This window comes from Lupinus angustifolius, chromosome LG10 (assembly GCF_001865875.1).
Source record: "Lupinus angustifolius cultivar Tanjil chromosome LG10, LupAngTanjil_v1.0, whole genome shotgun sequence".
Taxonomy (NCBI): Eukaryota; Viridiplantae; Streptophyta; class Magnoliopsida; order Fabales; family Fabaceae; genus Lupinus; species Lupinus angustifolius.
Window position 1 is genome coordinate 11,093,652 of NC_032018.1, and position 6,000 is coordinate 11,099,651.

Genomic DNA, 6,000 nt, shown 5'->3' on the forward strand with positions numbered 1-6,000 from the left:
ATTTCCCGAATTTGCGTACAAGAAGGCTCAAAGTTTCATCATCCATATCTGAATCAGACTTGTCTTCTTCTCTCTCTTCTATAGATTAAAACAGAAAACGGTTAAAACAGAAAACGGTTAAAACCATACTTTTCTTTTTGTGATATGATTCTTCGTGTATAGTCAGGTGTCCAAGCTCCATCTCGTGCTCTTGAAGCTTTCCAAATAATGGCGCCAAAGGCATGGAGTAAAGATCATTGGATTCCATGATAGCGGTTGCTTTAGGTTGCCATCTCCTGTCAAGACAACGTAAAACTTTGTTAGTAAGTTCTCCTTTGGTAAAATATTTATCTAGAGCAACTAAATGGTTAACTATATGAGTGAATCATTTTGGCATGTCACAGATAGATTCACTAGGTAACATACGAAACAACTCATACTCGTGTGTCAGGGCATTCAGCCTGGCACGCTTGACTTCGCTAGTGCCTTCGTGAGTCACTTGTAAAGTGTCCCACATGTCTTTGGCATTTTGACACTGCGAAACCCGAAAGAACTCATCATAGGATAGGACCGACGTGATGATGTTTTTAGCATGTATGTTATATTGAACCTTTTTACGTTCATCATCAGTCCATAGACTTTTCGGTTTTTCTTTCGGTTCATCGTCCACTAAATCTTGTGGAACGAAGGGCCCGTTGACTACGGATTCCCAAATATCCAAGTCGATAGCCTCTATAAAGATTTTCATGCGGACTTTCTAGTAGGCATATCCTTCACTACTGAATACGGGAGGGCGGTTAATGGATGCACCATCGCCGCAAAAAGGGTTGGTGGAACCCATTTATTTTCCCTTAAGGATCATGCGTATGCGGTTGAGCTAGCACGGCGTCCTAGCTCTGATACCACTTGTTAGGTATCAATGACATAATACACTTAGAAGAGAAGTTGAATAGGTGTCGCGGTTCCCAAATACCGCTATTCGCACCAAAGCCCTATTTTGGAAAATCACCTAGTTAATCGATTAAAGGACTGCCTTAATAAATTAAATCACACTTAACATGCAGTTGTTGAATGGCTCGATTGCACAGCCACTCACTGATTATACAGAAATGATACAACAGATATATTTAAACATAAATGATCTTTATATGGCAGAGTTACTATATTCAAATTATAAGCTAAAATAGGGAATTAAAAAAGAGATAAGGGTAAAAAACAACCTACAACAAGGTTTTTATCTTGGATCGTTTTGCGGTCCACTGTAAAACTACATCCAGTCCTCCCCTTCTGATCTTGGGAGATTTTCTTCACTAAAACTGAAGCCAATGTATATTACATACACACTTCTAATTACAAGACCTTGAGCGCTACCTTCTTGAATTCCCAGAACCCCTACCTTGGTTTGACCACACTTATCCCCTAGGAAAACCTTTCCTACGATCCAGGCCCAGCCAAGAGTATATTCTAAACTCAAGATCTCCAAGTCTTGGTGAAGACTCTCTGTATCTCGTTGGTGGCACGACACCAAGAGACGATTTTCCTTGTTATAAAAATACAACAAAAACAGAGTAATGTGAAGCACAAAATAGCTCAAATATTACAATTAAGAACAATCTATAAACCCTATACAAATCTCACAAATTATTATGAATATGTATAAGATCAGAATCATGAAGAACATGTGATTTCTACCCTAAGAAATCTCTAAAAGAAATGAAAGAATCATGGAAGAAAAGATAGAATGATGAACACATTTAATCACATGCAATGAATGACATTTTAATCCCTGAGCATGATACTATCTCTCACTATTCTCACATGAAATTCTCTCTGCCTATATCATATACAATGAGCACGAAAATATGCAACTTAGCAATTCTAAAAATGAATGAATGAATGAATGTATGAGGCATAGTGTAAAATCACAGTTTATATAGAAAAGTTGTTTTATGTCCAGTTAATCGATTAAGTGCCCTTTTAATCGATTAACGAGTTGTTTAGAATAACTGAATTCTGTTTTTCAGTTATCTGTTGAAACTGATTAAAACTGTTTTCACGTTAATAAATTAAAGCCTTACTTAATTGATTAACTGACATATTTTAGTTAAGATATTAAATGGTAAACTACCTATATGTTTTGCTTATCAACTACACATGTTTTACTATTATGTTATGCCTAAAATGCACAAATAACATGTATGATTAATGCATGAACATATAATAAACAAGATGGCATGTCTCATGTAAATTATAAGATAGTTTTTGGAACTTGTGAGATTTGCATCTAGGTTTACCTAACCTAGACTCAATAACTAAGACACATATCTAGGACTCTAGTTTAGACATGAAGCTCTTGAATCTTCGGCATGTTGATTTGTTGAGTTATCTTTTGAGCTTTCACTGAATCCTTTGTCTTCATCAAAACATAGGCAAGCTAAATGCTATCTTGACACTTTACACTTTCATATAGAGGAAGACAAAATTCTGAAAAAGCAGATTTGGTGATGAATTTGTGTGGTTAACTATGGTGACCCTATCTTGATATGAGGAAGAAGATGAAGAAGATATATGGTCAACTATGGTGACCCTATCATGATATGAGAAGGAAGAAGAAGAAGATAATTGTGCAGCAGAGCTCTCAGGTTGAGAGCTCTGATACCATAATGGATTTATAAGACAAGAGGTTTTAAGAAGAAGGCAACGAATCCTTGTTGTTATTGAATCAGTTAAGCAACTATACAAGAGAGGAGGTTTATATATATAGAAACCAAACCCCAACAACTAACCAACTAACCTACTATATAAGGAAACCCCAAAACAGAAACAGAAAAGGCCCAAGCCCAACAAATACTTCAACATTTATTTACACCTAAATTGTTTTTCACTCTTCTAAAGTTGTTCGGAAGGTGATCTAATCCTTTTTACTTTCAGTTGTATTTTTTTATAATAATTTGTTTGTTACTTTAGCCAAGTCCCATTCATTTGTTAGACACTAGAGACGAAATTGATTGTAGAACTTTAGACAAGATTATTTCAAATTTAGAGTTGTAATTGGTTGTTGCAAGGGTAGCTCAGGAGTCTATACAAAATGACTCTCCTGTTCTAGAAGATATAAACATGACTGAATCATTCGATAATAGAAAGTACGTGATGGTGGTAGGTATTAATATTGCATATAGCAGCCACAAGGTTCATGGTTTGATCCTTCTACTATTATTTTATTTCCTTATGTTTACTTTTTGGTTGTGGTTGGAGATGTTGATTCTTTTAATAACAATGCAAATAGATGATAAAAAAGTAAGCTAGAGGAAGAGAAGGGCATTATCATGCGCTTTGTGATTGGACACAAGCAACTAAGTCATATTTTCTTCAATGATTTGGTTACATAATTGGAAATTTTATCATGATTTTGTTTATCATGCGTTTTTCAGACAACATAAGGTGTTGTAAAGTATTATTATTGATAACATTCATTGTTAGTTATAGATCATAAGCATATTCAATGAATTATAAATTTGATCATTTTTTAATCTTTATCAAGTACTAAATTAGGGAGTATTTTAGGTAGAGTAATCAAAGTAGAGGACAAAAAAACATGGAGATTTCTTGAGGTTAGTAGTTTAAGATATATGATCATTTTCCTTCATTGTGTCTTCCCCCTCCCAAGCTAAATTAGGGGCCATTGCTATAAACTTATGGGATGTTGATTTCTATATTAAATTTGATGATGGTATTCATGTAAATATATGTATCTAATGTTTTTTATTTTATAATCTCTAACTTTGTATATAAAATCATCAGGATTTGGCATTTTGGAATTAACTTAAGCCTTTGGGATATTGAAAATGTAAAAATGTAAACCTACAAAATGTCAAACATAAGTTTATATGAAAACTATTTGCCTTACTTTGCTATTCAATATATTTCAGCAACACTGGAAGAAACTTTAGTTAGAAACAAATCTAAACCTAGGATATACATCGAATGCATGAAATCTGGACCTATCTATCTCAAAAGTAAGACATACTTTTCTTTTATATTTGTTTTGTTGAATTATACAGTTAAAACTTTCATAGCTTCTTACATATCTACTTTGTTGCACAGAGGCATAAGGTACCATGAACTAGAACATTGGAAGTTTGGCGAGTCGGGAAACAGATACTTTCATCATGCCACAAGGTAGCTGTATGACATTTCCATCGTTTTGGCTTCATACAGTGAATCAATAAGTGCTACTTCACTTATGATGGAAAAACAGAATTCCATTAAAAATGAAATTAAATTAGTAGACTGAAGAGTGCTAAAATTGTGCTATTGCCATGCATACATAAATATTTGTCTCGGGAATCTTCTTCACAAGTATGGCAATGAGGATGCGCCACTAGGGTCTTGGTTCATTGGACTTGATGTGGATCACATCGACGATCAAAGACTTTGTTGTGGCACTCCCCCGAGTAAATATTTTTATTGAACATATAAATTATAGACATCTTTAATTGATTTATGTGACCACATAATTTTTTTCTCAAATTCTTGGTTGGGTTACTCTTGCAAATTTTGAATGGAAGGCTCAGGCATACGACATTTGCGTTGTTTTATTTGATTGGAGCTATAGTGGGATTTGTAAATCTGTTGAAAGAATAAAAGATGTGCATAAGAGATGTAGAGAAGGTGAGAATGCTTTATAGAGTGCATCTTTCTAGGATGTATAACTTTGGAGTTCTTCATAACTCATGAAGAATTTTTACTTCACATTATGCATCATAACATACAAAGACTCTCTCTTTTTTCTATATTTTTGTGAAGCATAGAAAATTATGATATAAAAAAAGCAAGCTAGGGTGATAAAGAGAGCTCTTGCCTCATGGACCTTCTCCATTTTAAGAAGAGATTGACCATGGTAGCAAGCCATAAAAGAGATCAAAAGATAGTCCATATTCATTCTTTGATGCTTGAAGGACCACTTTATATGTTAATATAGTTCTATGACTACCAGGATCCTAATAAATATATGTTTCTGGTGGTTGTTATTGCTCTTACTACAAAGGTTCTATCTAAAATTTACTCTTCTAATTTCTCAATAAATATATCAATATTTAATGTTCTACTTATTTTGTTATCATTTTGAATGGTGATCAATATTATCGACACTCCACATTGTCTATCCACACTCTTTATTAACCAATCATTATTATAGGTTTATGTTTTATAAAATTATCATTGGCAAATAGGAAGGACAAATAAACAATTGAAACTATCAATAATAAACTCATTCATGATCAATAATAAACAATATTTTGTGTGAATGCCCAAAATGAATAATTAAGTTTATTTTATTATTTTATTTTAAGAGAGTGAAATTATTGTTGGTCATGTCACCACTTAATCAATTGCTCATGGTTTTTTCAAATCAAGATAAAGGAATGTAAAAAAAAGTTTGCATTGAAATTCCAAATATTTAAATAAGTAAAGTAATTATATTTCATGTAACATATATCATCATTTTGATATTCATTCAAGCTGATGAAATGTCTGATCTGAACATCATAAAATTTTGACAACCCTTAAAAAAGGAACATTTTGGTCAACATAATTATGCATTTCCTTAGCCAAAAAGTCCAAATTTTAAAACAATTAATTTACAACTTTAACCCGATAAATTGCATCTCATGACTGAGATGTATAAAAAAAATGAATTTAGAATTTATGAAGATACTAAATCATAACTAGTTACAAGAAGAAAAATGTTATCTGCAAAACAAATAAAGTACCAATCATTCATTTCTAAGTAAGGATGATGTATTTCTCAATTATTTGGTCTATTGGAATTATAGAGAACAAGTTTTGTCTATAAAAACACTTATCATAAGAACAATAAGCTTTTAAACAAGATTATGACAAAATCATTCTACACTGAAAATAAACTTAATGCTAAAATGATTTTTCCTTTTAGCTAATGTAATCAATATTTGCTAGATACGGAAATAATTTTTAAAGTATAAACTTGTTGAACTTCTCAGT

General features: G+C 32.6%; 1 pseudogene; it reads left to right on the forward strand.

Moving 5' to 3' along the window:
• Nucleotides 2,577-4,682, forward strand: LOC109358018 (annotated as a pseudogene).